A 15,701-nucleotide genomic window follows, 5' to 3' on the forward strand; every position below is an offset into this window, starting at 1 on the left:
GTCCAGGCCCCGGGTCTCTTGGACTATTGCCTCATAGTGTTAATTAGTGCCTCCCTTGTTTTCACAAGTTCCTCATAATCTCCAGGATTATTTTCATCCCAACATGGGGAAAATTCTGACCATTCTGCTGTTTCTGAAACTATCTTTGATTTTTTTCTTTTCGTTAATAATTCACCCATTAATATGTCCATGTCAGTGTAAGTTGGATCATATAGCTTTATTACTTTTTCAAATTTTCTGATGACTGCTACAGGCTCTTTGACAAAGGATAAAGTATTTTTCATAAAACTATCGATATCCATTTGTGTTAACCTTTTCTATTGTTTAACAGTGACCAGTTTCTTGCTATTAGTCACCTTGGGTACCTCATACAGTGGGAAAAATCCCCCCACAGCATTCTCTAGCTTAGTTGTTTCCTGCTCATGTTTTGGGACTCCTGTTTGGTTTCCAATATTATTGCCCTTATTAATTTGTTGTTTCAATAGTGCCAGTTCTTGCCCTAGTCCTTTTTATCATTGCTACTCAGTACTTCATCTGAACATTTCTCTCATAATCCTTGATCTATTTTCTCTTCAAAAATGTTAATACATTAAGGACACAATAGAAACCCATTATAATTGAAAGAAGTATTAATGTAGTTATTAAAGGAAGCCAGTAGATGAGGTCAAAAAATGATAGGTGTAGCAGCTGATACAGAGGGTTTGGCAGAAGTATTCCCGTGTTGTACCATGTGAACATTTTAATTCAATCCAAACCACATCTTGTTCATTACTATTAATCACTGCAGACTCTGCTCTGTTTAAGTTGGTGTTAACAGAGAGACACTTTGCACTTTTGAACTCTCCTTGGTGAAGTTGAACTGCACATGAATATTCTGCCAACTGAGAACTGCCTATTGGTATCTGACTTGTTTTTTAAAAAAAAAAAACCTAGTAATTATATTGTTGTTCTGTATGTTGTTTTATTTTCCAAATTTTGTCTCACCAAATGTTATAAGGTTTTTCTAACCCTAACTAATTATTTGTATTGGTACCGTATTACCAATAATTGTGTACTGTGTAGACAGGCTATTGGTTTGACCACTGGGAAAGATGGCTTCCTAAGCAGTCTAAAAATTCCTACTCAGGATAGGTTATATTAAAAATCTATTTATTAAAAGTATTAAAATTTAGGAAAAAGCGAAAGAAAAAGGAAACAAGTAAGAATAATATTTACCTTAAATCAAAAATTTCTAACTGTAACCAAACCTCCAAATTCCTGGTTCTCAAGAACCTGCTTCTCCATGATAAAAATCAAGGTTAACATCTTCCTATTTGTCTATTAACCCAATTCTATCTTTCTACCCTAAAACTAAAAAAATTATAATTTATCACAATGGGAAAGATTGGATTTCTTTCCTGATGTTTAAATGAAAAAACAACTAGTCAGAATCTTCACAACTTTGCTTTCTTCTGCCACCACTAGCAAAGCAGTGGTGTTGCACCACAATCTCCATCCCTCTTACTTGGATATTTCTCAAGTAGAAAATTCACCAGATCTTCTCTAACTTTCCAAATCTCCAAGCACACCCTTGGACCACCTTCCTTTAGTCAGGACAAACCAAGAGTGAGTTTGTTGGTCTAATTGTCCTCTACAAGAATCCCTGAGAGTCTCATTTTATTTCCCACGATACACTTTGAAAATTGTAATTTGGCCTATAGAAATGCAGCTTTCTCAAATTTCTGTATTTATCTATTGCAAACAACTCTATTTCCTAATTAACTCTTAATTAACAAATATCCTATTACGGTAATCAGATATGAACAGAGTTTTTGGATGAAGAAATCAAAACTACATATAAGTATATGAAAAATGCTCTAAATCATTATTTATTAGAGAAATAAAATAAAAACTCCTAAGATACCAACTCAGACCTATGAAATTGCTTAAAATAGTAAAAAGGCAAAATGACAGATGTTGAAGGGGAAGTGTAAAAATGGGAATACTTGTAACCATCTAGCCATGTAATCACAGTTGGGAATGGGAATTGGTTGATCTCACTCATAAAAGGTTGGGACTCAAAATATTTAAGCATGAATTGATGCAAAAGTTTGGAAGGAAGGCAGGCAGGAAATATAATGCAGAAGAGAAAGAAAAACTTGTGACTAACAATCCCTATTGGCACCCTTGACCAAAAATTGGAGAAAAAAATCTGTTTTTCAAGGTACTATTTCAATCCTTACTGGACGAAATGAGAAGGAAGATTTGAGAAATGGGATTTTTCTGAGAAAGAAGGAGTCTGGGGGAAGTTAGTGGAGGATGGGGCATTATACATGAAGCTGAGAATGTGGAACTTAGTAGGAGAGCAGGGAAGAATCTCTGTGTCCTTCTCAGATAAGGGGAGATAGGAGAAAAAGGAAAAGAATATTAAAGTTACATTAATTTCATAGGTAAATAGCTATTTTTCAACAGATGCCAGGGACTGAAGTGGACTTGTTCTTGTACTTAAATCACTATCTAAGGTGAATGGAGAACTTGAGGGTCTGAAGGACTTTATCTCTCTGATTCCCATTGATATCACAAACAAAAAACTACTGCTAACTAAAAGTTAATTATCATTGCATGTCCATCAAAGAGAAATGTGTAAACAATTATTCTGTACCATCAGAACTAACAATAGAGTAAAACAACATTAAGTTGAAAAAGTAAATACCAACATAAAGTTCCTTGGAGGCCCAAAGCAATAACTGCCCAATCAAATGACCCCTTGTTACAGATAAAAGAGTGGGTGCCATAAACTGTTACTGTGAAAATGTGTAAATGGCCAAACTGTAAGGTTTTGGCCACACTGGTAAAGATAATTTTTAGTGTCTTGATTTAATATTAAAAATAAAATGGTTGCCATGGGAAAAATTCCTAAATGTGAAATACCCAAGTCAGCTGGGTTTTTATGGAGATTTTAATTAATACAAATAAGGAATTAAGGAAAGGGAGAGAGAGAGAGAGAGAGAGAGAGAGAGAGAGAGAGAGAGAGAGAGAGAGAGAGAGAGAGAGAGAGAGAGAGAGTAAGAGGAAATAGTGGGAAAGGGGCCTAGGCAATAGGCCTGAGCTTTAAGAGAGACCAGTCAGTCTTTTTCCACTCACCACAAGATTTGTCCCAAGCAAGTTCTAGTATTCAGAGACAGCCTCCAGTTCAGAGCCCCAAGGCTGAATTTCCTTTCAGAGGCCTTCTGACCTCCTTTTAAAGAGAATTTTCTCCTATGTCACCTCCCCTAAGTTTTTCCATCTACCAGTCACAGTAGACATTTTCTAAAGGACTGACCATTCTTAATTCACACCTGAGCAGATGAAACCTTTTGAGTAATTCGCAACTGAGTAGACTAATCTTGTCCTTTGTAAGTTGCCTGATTAATTTGATCTTCATAGGTACTTAGCACCTTTTTGTATTAGATAAAAAAATAGACCTAGCTTAAGGGTTCTTGCTTCACTTTAAGTATGGGTTGAGAACTTTTCATTGTTTAGTAAGGAGTTTACAACTTTATCTTCCCCTAAAGTATGTCTAAGTATGGGTGGAGTAATTTTAAAAGTCCCCACATTCCTAACCAAAGTCCCTTCATTGTTTTAAAATGGGGAATGGTCCTAACCAATTGTTCTAAGGTAGAGTCTGAGCAATTTTTAAGATTCACAAGTCTGAGAAATTTTAAGATTCATACCCTTTTTAGTAACTAAGCAAGTCTGACAACATTTCTGAAAGAGCTAGTGAGCTCTTTACACTCTTCCCTTATACACTCTTAGATTTTACATTCTGTAATCATTGGCTAACTTTACTTACCTTACCTGACCTCCTTACAATACCTTAATTACTGCCACTGCTAGCTACTCTGTTAATGTGTCCAATAAAGATTGTTTCCTTGGAAAAGTCAGTGGAGGCATCCATCAATTCTTTCGATGAGACTCAATAAGAATGAAGCACATTATTTCTGGCACCCATCAGGTAGCAAATCCTCTTGAGCCATCAGTAGTTCAATTCACTCCATCCCAGGTGAAGCTTGCTCCCACCCCCCTCGCTGAATCCTTGCATTGGGGCTTTGTATTTTCATGTCTGTGTACTCCAGGTTAGCTAAGACACTGATTGGGGGATCCAAGACTGCTGAGTTCCAAGAGCTGGGGTCCTTTCACCAGAATTTTTTGTTTGGGGCCACAAGGACACTCTGTCCTTGCTGTGCCTGGGGCCAGGGCAGACTGTTCCATGCCTTTTTAAAAATAATGCTGAATTCATTCTGCTACTATTCCTGGTTTTTATTTTCTTGGGGCCTTGGCAAAGATCCACTGTGCTCATCTCCCTGTCTTTCACCATGGGATAGGCTTCTTCAGTCTTATGAGATGCCTAAATGGACTGTCTATTTTCCAATTGGAAAAAAATTTGTATCTGTAAGATCTAAGAAATTCTTTATATTATACTGTAATAATGCATGGCCTCCATATCTTCTGTATTTTGAAGAATTATGACTAGTAAATGGGTCCTGTCATTATAGTATTATACTGCAATTATATATGTTTTTTCCAAGAGATGTGAAATGGACAGAAATCACTTATATTCTAAGCTTCATGGCACTAGCATAGGACTCAAAAACTCAGAGAACAGTGTAGGACTTGGGTTGCCAGGAAAAATTTCTCTCAGATGACCACCTAATGAATCCCCTCCATCAACAAAAATTTTCCTTATAGCCACTGCCCCACCTTCCACTTCACTGGTAGTATCTGTACCTCTGTTTGTTCCTACAATACTCATACCCCCCCATCAATTTTTTCCCCTCCTCCTCCTCTGTTCTAAATCCATAGCTTCTATGTAAAGAATGGGACACAATCTCTACTCTTTTGCCTACTTTTCCAAGCATCTGGACATAGTATCTCAGGGGTGTCCTGCCTGTCTGTGAGCAGCTCCAGCCACTGCCATGATGGCAGAGGAGGCTGACAGACTGACTCCTGGGCAGCTCCTTAAGGTTTGGACCCTCCCCATTGGGCCCAGAGTGTCCTTAGCCCAAAAGATCACAGGTGGCTTACCAGTAGCAAACTGACGAATGACCCAGACTTGCTTCTGGACACATTTGACTGAAATGTGACAGTGTGCGACACCTTGAATCCTGCCACCTTGCTCTGATCTTTAGGACTTATAACCATTCATGACTGCTCAGTGGTCAGAGATTCTAATTGCTCCAACTGACCTGATTGGAGTGATGCCCCACTAGGTAACCCAGACCATGAGTGGTACACAGATGGGTTCAGTTTCATTGAAGAGGGAAAAAGGAAGGCTTTGAGTCCTGATGCCACCATGTAGGTAAACCAACCCCCTTCAATGATCTCAGCACAGAAGTCATAGGAAAAAAGGGCAAAGAACAGAAGCAACAGGAGATGGTTAGGTTCCAAGAAAACAGATGAAACATCAAAACAAAATAAAAAGAATGAAAAAATTAGAAAAAATGAAATATTTCATTGTAAAATCAATTAACCTAGAAAATAGATCCAGTAGAGACAATTTAGGAATTATCAGATTATTTTAAAATCATGACAAAAGAGTCTAGATATCATATTACAAGAAATTATCCAAGAAAACTACCTTGATATTCTTGAATAATAGGGCAAAACAAAAAAAATTGAAAGAATCCATAGGTGACTTCCTGCAATGAATCCCTAAATGACAACTCCTGGGAATGTTCTAGCCAAATTCAAGAACTCCAGGGAAAAGGAGAAAATACCACAAACTAGAAAGAAACAAATCAGATATCATAGAGTCACAATTAGGATTACACAAGATTTGGCAGCTTCCACATTGAAGGGCTGCAAGGTTAGTAATACGATATTCTGAAAGACAACAGAACTGTGTTTACAACCTAGAATGATCTACGCATCAAAATTGACATACACTTTCAGGGGAAAGTAAGGTCATTTAACAAAATAGAATGTTCTCAAGCACTCCTGAAGAAAAGACCAGACATAAATAGAAAATTTGATGTCCAGATACAAAATTCTAGAGAACTATGAAAAGGCAAATAAGAAAGAGAACAAGAAATTTAAGGGCTTCAAAAAGTACAAATTATTTATATTCCTATATGGAAAGATGATATCTATAACTTTAAGAATTTGTTATCATTATCATAATAGTTAGGAGAAATACACATAGACAGAGGGTATGGTATTAACCTGTTTAGGATGATACATTTAAAAAATAGGATAAAAAAAAGAGGATTGTACTAAGAGAAAAGGGATGGAAGAAGGAAAATGAGGTAAATTATATCATATAAAGAGGGTCACGGGCGAATGGAATACTATTATAAGGAAGAGAGTATGAGGGTGGTGATGGGCAATACTTAAACCTTACTCTCATTGAAATTGGTTCAGAGAAGGAAGAACAGCCATTTTTTTCAATTAAACTGTTTATTGAGTACCTGGCATGAATGAGGCACTGTACTAGGTCCTTGGGGATACAAAAAAGATACATCCCACAGAGTAATTTGCAAACAAGTATAAAAAGAAATAGAATGTGTTGAAGGTAAAACAAATCTAAAACTAGATAATGAGGGGGAGATCATTTTTACAGGAGAAATAAATAACTGCGTTTCATATAGTGCTTTGGGATTCACAAAGCACTTTAGATCCATTTCACTCTCACAAAAATCCTATGATAGAGTGGCAGGTAGGTAGAACAGTGGGTGGCATCGGGAGGACCTAGTTCAAATCGGGCCTCAGAAACCTTGTCTTAGCCCTGTGACCCTGGGCAATTCATTTAACCCTTATCACCTAGCCCTTACTGCTCTTAGAACTAAGAAGAGTTTTTGAAACCTTCTGTGGTAGGGTTGCCATTTAAAAGTGACATGAAAGGCTCATGAAATTTCAGACTCTGCTCTTCCTCGGGCTAATGTCTGCTTCCACCATGCCACATTATCCCTTTACCAAGATATGGTTTCGTGGATGAAATGGCTCCCTAAAACTAAGAATAAATGAGTAACTTCAATGGGCAAAAATAAGGAAGGGGCTACAGGTATGCGTTAAAGCTTCCAAAAGTCATTGCAACAGAATTAGAAAAGGAGAGCTGTTTCTCCAGAGGAACATGGGAGACAGTGCATGAGGGGAAGAAAGGAAAGGTCAAAGATGAGTTGTTAGTCATTTACCCTAGAGACACTGGGTTTAGGCACTGTGATCAGGGTGACATAGCTCCAGGGATGCTTCTTAGGGAGCAAACAGTCCATTAATGCACCAATCAGTAAGTGATGTATCTGCCTGTATTCTCACTGGGCCTTATGAACTTAACCACCTGCCCTCATTGTATTCCAAAATAATGTGCTACAGGATCTCCTGCCTGGATTCTGGGCAACTAGAGACATTCTATTTCTCAGGTCAATGACTTTGTACAGGCTACTCTCATAATTAGAATGTTCTTCCTCCTCACAGTTGATTTTTGGAATTTCTGATTTCCTTCAAGTCTTATTAAGTAGAGCTACTAGGTAGCACAGTGGATGGAGTCCCAGATCTGGAGATGGGAGGTTCTGAATTCAAATGTGGTCTCAGATAACAACTAGTTGTGTGAGCCTGGACAAGTCATTTCAACCTGTTCGCCCTTCTCTTTTATGGAAGGTAATGGTCTGAAAAAAAGACTTATTAAAAATATCACATTCTACATAATGCTCTGTATAGTGCTTTACCATTCAATATTATCTTGCATCTATTTTGTATGTATGTATGTATATATGACTGTATAGAGGTATATAGGTATGTATGTATCATCTTCCTCTATAGAACCTAACCTCCTTGAGGACAGTAATATGCCACTATTATTTCTTTGCTTTCATATAGTGGGTGTTCAATATCCGTTTGGATTATTTTGCTAATGTATTTATCCTCTCTAGGCAAACATCAAGTATATATAGAAGCTATACACAAAACTTAGATTCAGGAATGTTGGCGTTAGCTGTGTAATTATTAGGAGCAAATCACTGAACCTCCCTGACTAAGTTTTGTCATTTAAACAATAATGAAGTTAGATTTGGGAAACTTTCCCTCTGACTATTTACAAATCACCTGAGTTAGGAGGAAGCCATTAAGTCTGACAGATACTTTAAATAAGTCACCTCCTCTGATTATTTTCCCTTTATGAATCTGGAAGAGACCCAATACTGCTCTGAGCAGGGTCACAGAGGGTGAAACAAACAGCAATCCTATCATAGAATAGACACAGTCTCCTCCTCCAGGGAAGAGATACAGGTCTTGGCTTAGGGGCCAACATTATAGTCAAGGACATGGAACAGAGTAGGAGGATACAGATAGGCTGGACCTTGTTGGAAGCCATCAATCCCACTTTGTCTGACATGGTCACACGTGAGTTCCAGAGTTGCAAAGCGACTTTCTGGATAAATCAAGCACCCACGGGACCCCCCTCTGTGTGACTCCTCTCTCTAATGGAATTGTTATGATTATTGTTCTCTCCCCAATACAGGAGAAATAATATGAGAGCAAATACTTATAGGGTTAACACACGTTTATCCCACCTTAATCTCCACAAACTAGTACCCCAAAAAGATTATATTCATAGAATTAAAACCTAAAGATCACTACCCATTTCCCCTCCTTTCTCTCTCAAGCAGAGGTACATCCAAGGCCCCATACCCAACACCTGCTAAATGTGGTGCTTAAGCACCACAATAAATCTTTCTTCTAAAATATACATTGTTAATAAACTCCACTGAATTCATTTACCAGTCAACATTAATAGGTGCTATAAAGTAACACAAGAAAAATAGAAATGCGGAAAACCTAATTAAGTTGTGATTTATAAATGTGAGGAAGTACTATTGTCCTATATGAAATAAGGAAATAGAAATTTCAAAAAGTTCTATAGGAACTGATACAGAGTGAAAGAAACACAATCAAAAGAATAATCAAGACATTCTTATAATTAAAATAAATAATTTTGAGGACTTTCATTTTTTTTTTAAATCCTTACCTTCTGTAGAAGGGTGGTAAGGGCTAGTCAATGAGGGTCAAGTGACTTGCCCAGGGTCACACAGCTGGGAAATGTCTGAGGCCAGATTTGAACCTAGGACATCCTATCTCTAGGCCTGACTCTCAATCCACTGAGCTACACAGCTGCCCCCTGGAGGACTTTTATAAAGACTTGAAGAATCAAATAAACAGAACCAGGAAAATAATATAGACAATGATGACATACTATAGAAACAAACAATGTTGAAAGCTGTAAGAACCATGATTAATACAACCATCATTATGATTCCCGAGGACTGATGATTAAATATACTATTGGGGACAATTAGATGGCTCAGTGTATTAAGCGCCAGGTCTAGAGATGGCAGTCCTGGATTCAAATTTGACACTTCCTACCTGTGTCACCTGGGACAAATGACTTAGCCTCTGTTGATTCTAAGATGCAAGGTAAAGGTTAAAAAAAAAGGTTAAAAAAAAAGACTATCCAGGACAGAGTAGTGTTGGCTTCTTTATGCTTCTCTTGAATATAGAATTTGATTATTGAATTTTTTTTTTCAGCTCTGGTGTTTTATTTTATTTTTGGTTGGGAACCCCTGGAAGTCTTCTATTTCACTAAATACTTTCTTCCCCTTGAGGATTACACTCACTTTTCCTGGCTATATAATTCTTGCTTGTAATACTAAATCCTTTGCTTTTTAGAATACCATATTCCATGCCTTCTTGTTCTTAAATGGAGAAACTTTTAGGTCCTAATCCTGATTGTGATTTTGCGATATCTGAATTGTTTCCTTCTGGCCATTTACAATACTTTTCCCTTGGCTTAGGAGTTCAGAAATTTGGTTATAATAGACCTGGAATGTTTTATTTGTGGTCTTTTTCACATGGTGATTAGTGTATTCTTTCCATTTCTATTCCCCCCTGTTTGAGAATAGTAGGGCAATTTTCCCTCACGATTTCTTATAATATGGTTTCCAGGCTCTTTTATATGATCATAGCTGTTAGTTTTCTGCCAGTTCTTAGATTATCTATCTTGGATCTATTTTCTAGGTCAGTTGTTTTTCCAGTGAGGTATTCCAAATTTTCTTTTCTTTTTTCATTTTTTTCCATTTTGTCTTATTGTCTTATTGATGAAGACCACATGTCTTATGGAGTAATAATTTCATTTTCTCAATCCTAATTTTGTGATGTTGTTTTCATCCTTAATAATTTGTTTTTGCTTTTCTAGTTGACCAATTTTACTCTTTATGGAGTTTTTTCCCCCAGTGGTTTTCTTGGAATTCATTTCTATTTGCCCCATTCTAATTTTTTAGGAAACTGCTTTCTTCAGTAAAAAATTTCCCTAAGCTTTTGATAATTTATGTCAATTCTCTTATTATTTGATTTTTTAAAACTTCGTTTCTGGTTCTTCCAGGGGTTTTTTCAGGGCCTGACCCTTTCTCCCAGTTTCTTCTGAGGTGTCACATGTTTCCTTTTTGGAAAAGTTGTCCTTTTCTGAGTTGATCTCCCCTTTCATTAAAGTAATTTTCTAAGGTCAGGTTATTTTCTTGGTCTTTTTCTCATTTTCTTTTCTTTCCATTACCTTATTGATTAGAGAATCAATTAGAATTAGAATTGAGATTCTATCAAATTAGAATTGAGATTCTAATCTTCTCCTGGGGTAGAGGGAGCACCATTCCAAGTTTGCAGAGGATTCTTCTTTGGCAGTTGGGTTGACTTGACTGCCTTTGGGTCTTACACTGTGGATTTCAAGGGATTGGCCTCACTTACTTGTTATTGGGAGGCTTGCAGCTGTTTTGTCCAATTAGATTCAGCTCTTTGTTCTGTCAGCTCCCCTATTTTCTCTTGGGCTGTGTTGGTCCCCACTCTGTTGCTTCAATTCTAGATAGAAGTGCTTGGGCTCTATTCCTTCTTTTCTTCTTTCTTTGCAGTTTGGGTGGAATAGGTATGGCTGACATGCCTCCTGTTACAGACAAAAGAGTGGTTGCCTTAAACTGTGACCATGAAAATATGGTTTCAAGACTTTGAATTGCCTAAACTGTAAAGATAATTTTTAGTGTCTTGATTTTATATTAAAAATGAAGTTGTCGCCATGGGAAAATTCCCAAATATGAAATACCCAAGTCAGCTGGGTTTTTATGGAGATTTTAATTAATACAAACAAGGAATTAAGAAAAGGGAGAGAAACAGAGTAAGAAGGAATAGTAGGGAAAAGCCTAGACCAGCCTAGGCCAGCCTAGGCTTTAAGCCTTAAGAGAGACCAGTCAATCTTTAATCACTCACCACAAGATTTGTCCCAAGCAAGATTCTAGTGTTCAGAGAGACCCTCCAGTTAAGCTCCTCAGCTCCACTAAGTTCAGCCACCAAGACCTCCAATTCAGCTTTGGCAAGCTGAACATTCAGAGGCCTTTTCTGACCTCCTTTTAAAGAGAATTTTTTCCTATGTCACCTCCCCTAAGTTCTCACATCTACCAATCACAATAGATGTTTTCACAGGACTGACCATTCTTTAATCAGACCTGAGTAGACTAAACTTTTGAGTAAGTTCACACCTCTTTTCCCCTTACAAGTTTGCAAGTTGCCTGACCTTCATAGGAACTTAGCACCTTCCTAAAAATAGACTTAGCTTAAGGCTTTTTAGCTTTACTTTAAGTATGGGTTAAGTACTTTTCATTGTTCAGTAAAGAGTTTACAATTTTATCTTCCCCTAAAGTATGCTTAAGTATGGGTGGAGTTGAGTTCTCACATTCCTGACTAAGTCCCTTCATTGTTTAAAATGGGGAATGGTCTTAACCAAGTGTTCTGAAGTAGGGTTTGAGAATTTTGGGGATTCACACTCCACACCCCTACATTTAGGTAAGACCCTTCCTCATTCTGTGGTTTGCAAAGACCCAAGCCACATGGGAGTCAATTGGGCTTACCCTTTCTCTGCCTCTTTGCCCTGATTCTGGGATGTGTGACTAGGGTTCCTGCTCTGTCACTTTATCGCCTCTCCCCATTTACCTGCTGCTACACTCCCTGCACTACTCTCACTTCTTACCCGAGTGAGATATGTCCCTTTTGATTTCCTTTATTTTGAGGCAATTTATATTCTTTTTTTGGGGTATGTGGAGGTTTAGGTGAGAGGAGAGTCCATTAGTCTTTCATCATAGCTCCCACACATACCTGCTAGTTACAGTAAGCATTTGGCAAAGATGATCTCATTTGATCTTTACAATAACCCTCTGCTATTTTGATTCTCATTTTACAGATGAGAAAACCAAGGCAAATAGACACAAAATATTACATAATTAGTAAGTATCTGAGACCTGATTTGAATTTGAGTCCTGAATATGAGTCCAATTCTCTATCTATTGAATTATCTCTGGTGATAGAAATTCTCATTGTTTTACATTTACATAGCATACTCTCTTAAAGTTTGCAAAGTACTCTCTTTTCACCTACTCAGGTGGGTAGTACAATTTTCATAATCCCCATTTTGCAGTAGAAGAAACTAAAGATGTGATAGATTAAGAAGCATTTCCAGGATTAGAAGCCAGCTGTTAAGTGATAGATATTAACGTTCAGAAGAATTAAGTCTCTTGACTGTGAGTCTATAAATTACACCTCAATGCCTCATGAGAGAGAAAAGGAAGTGCCTATAGAGACAGAGACAGAAAGACATACATACAGAGAAAATGAGGGAGAGAGGGGGAGAGAGAGAGAGAAGGAGAGGTTAAGGATGAAATAATTTTTTCACAAATAGAATTAATTAAGGAGCAAATAAGAAGAGAGACTTAGAACATAATTTGAACTGGACTTCTCAACTCCAAAAAGCATGAGCATATAGAGTAAGTTTGAACTGTAGACTTTTTTCTACATCCTACAAAAGTCTTCTCATCCTACAAGTATATTTATACCTCTGGCCTCCCCAGCCTGGAACTTCACCTAGTTTATGGTCTTCTTATATTGCATAAACATTCTGACCTGGGGACACTTCTTATTATTGGTTGGCTCTTCCCAGAACTTCCATTTCAAAGACAACACTCAAGTTGCTTCTGTCTTCATTTCTTTCCAGGATCTACTATGTACTCTTTGGACTTTCCCCATTATGCTCCAACTTAAGTAGGATCACATCAGCCCCATCCTCCTTCAACTACCAGCTATCTGTGGTCTCCTCCTATTAGAATGTAAATTCCTTGAGGGCAAAGACTGCTTTTATCACCCCTTGGCATTTATATTCTCAACTTTTAGAAACATTCCTGGACATAGTCAGTCCTTAACTAATGCTTGTTGATTTGGATTTGAAAGAGCAAAGACTAGGAACAATTAATAATTTCTATAGAAAAACTTAGAGGCAAAATAAAATCAGAATAAAGGAAACCAGAGAAGATGCAGCTGAATCAACTCTTTAGCATCATTTATAGCCTGGGGTCAAGCATAGGCTTTCAGAAGAAGGAAGCTTCTAATACATAAAACAACATTCCAATTTTCTGAAGTCATTGTTTGCCTCTTCTAGGTAAAGCTAATATTCCTCAATTAAGAATAGAAACTCTAGTACCTTTACCATTATTATAAGAGAGGCATGTGAAGGGATTGAGTTACTTATAATGAGACTATCTGAATTTAAGTTTTATCATGTTGTGTTATTTAAGGAAGGTACTAGGAATTACTTCCCCAATTCTCCAAACACAAAGTCATCTGGTTTAGCATATTTCTATTTTGGGAACATTTTATTAGTTAGTTAGTACATTAAAGGTGTAGTTAAAGGGATTGTAGAGGACTGAAGAGGTACAGGTGATAAGAAAGGTTTTGTAACAAAGAATGGAGGAGTTGAAGGGATAGAGGGAATATGGCAGCTGGTGAGGTAAAAGGAGAGAGATATCCCCTGCTCAGAGGCTGTCTTTGAAAAATGGGGTTTCCAAGAAATGGGACAACTCTGATAGCCTGAGGGGATGTCTTTCCTATTGATTGATGTTGAAGATACCCCAGGACTGGTGAGCATGGACCCTCCTGAGGGAAAAGCCTCCCCCCAGACCAAGGCCGCTCAGCAGGGGTCCAATGACTGTTTCTTGTTTCTGGTTGAATGGCTGTCCTTAGGTTCTGCTCCCCCTACTTCACCCTGAAATGATAGTTCTTCTCTCATCTGACTATGGGTTATTTAAATAAAGATGAATTTAATAATAGGTTTTGATTGGGAAGATATTAGGTTAGAGGGAAGAGGGGTTCCCTATACTTTTTCCCAAATTGGGTTTAAGTATCTCTCAGCTCTTGAGCCGAGGCCAGGCCTTGCAGACTGGTGGAGGGTTTCTTTTATTCTTGTCTATGCTAATCTATGCTAGCTTTCTTAGTTCAAAGTCTTAGCAATAGACAGTAAGAGGAAGAAAAGGATCTGTCCTTTAGAGCTGGTTGAGCCTGTCTCTTTGGGCTAGAACCCCTAAAGCCTGGCCTTATAGTGCAAATTACTCCCCCCAAATCTTTTTGTTCAATAACACAATCACAGGAATCCAGGTAGAGCACACTGTTGGGAAAATCCAGGATTAGAGGTAGTTCTAACCAGAGACAGGAAGAGTGTTCCTTCCAGGCTGAGGGCCAGGAAAGAGTATTTGAGAGACACTGTCACTCACCAAGTTGCCCCTCCCACCAACTGTCATAGCTGCCCATCAATCTTCACTCTAACATTCCAACTGCTTTTTGCTCCACCTAAGTGGCAGAAAGGCTCAAAGTCTGATTCAGTTTTTCTTTCCACAATCATGCCCTTTTTTTGTTGCGACCTTCCCAAGGTCACTTATATTTATTATACTTACCAAGCTACTAAATCTACTTTCTAACTACTTCCCCCCAAATAATAAACTTCCCTCAATTACTCTATCACTATTCTATGCTAACCTTATCTACTCTAAGAAATTCTTTGTAGGAAAGTTTTGGGCAAGGGTAGTTTGGGGGTTTTAAAATAAATTCAGTACACTAACTGTTTGAACAAAACCATTATAAAGAAATTTGAATCTTAATGCTAATACTACCTTCTCTTGCTAAGTTAAACTTATACATACACTTTCCCCATTTCATTTATATAATTATTTGCAAACTCTTTTATATATGTATATTTTCATTAAACAAAACTTCAGCATCAGCTTTACAATAAACATTTAAAAGTTTACTATCTGAAAATGCAGCTTAAGTCAATTCCTAAGTTTAACTAACACTATTCTATGCTTAACTTAATTTACTCCTAATCTATTTCCTACTTATTATAAGTATTCTCTAAATCCCTAGTCTAATCTATAAACTAATCTTATATACAATATATATACATGCTATGTTACATATTTATAGACTCTATCAGTGTTGCTAACCTAATTATAGTTTATACATTATTTAGAGAAATTATTTACATATAATATAATAACATTCATTGTTCCTGCATCCTGACGTCAGTCAAGTAGAAATAACTATTGACTTTTCTATTTGCCTAAGATCTTATGAACTAAATATGTACATATTTACATTTTGCATAAATGAATTTCAGACACTCATTTATTTTCACAAGTTCTCCCAATATATGCCAGTTTATGATTTTTTGTTTTGTGTATAATGGTGTTGTTTTGAATGGATACCTATCAAGTTTCTTCAGGTTTCCACTTCTCATGTTGACTGATGGCTCTCTTCTTTCTTCTAAGTTATGTAGTGTTTTATGCTAATTCCCTTATATGTGAAATTAATTGTTTTATGCTTTCACCACACTCAGT

The sequence above is a fragment of the Monodelphis domestica genome, chromosome 1, assembly GCF_027887165.1.
Source record: "Monodelphis domestica isolate mMonDom1 chromosome 1, mMonDom1.pri, whole genome shotgun sequence".
NCBI lineage: Eukaryota > Metazoa > Chordata > Mammalia > Didelphimorphia > Didelphidae > Monodelphis > Monodelphis domestica.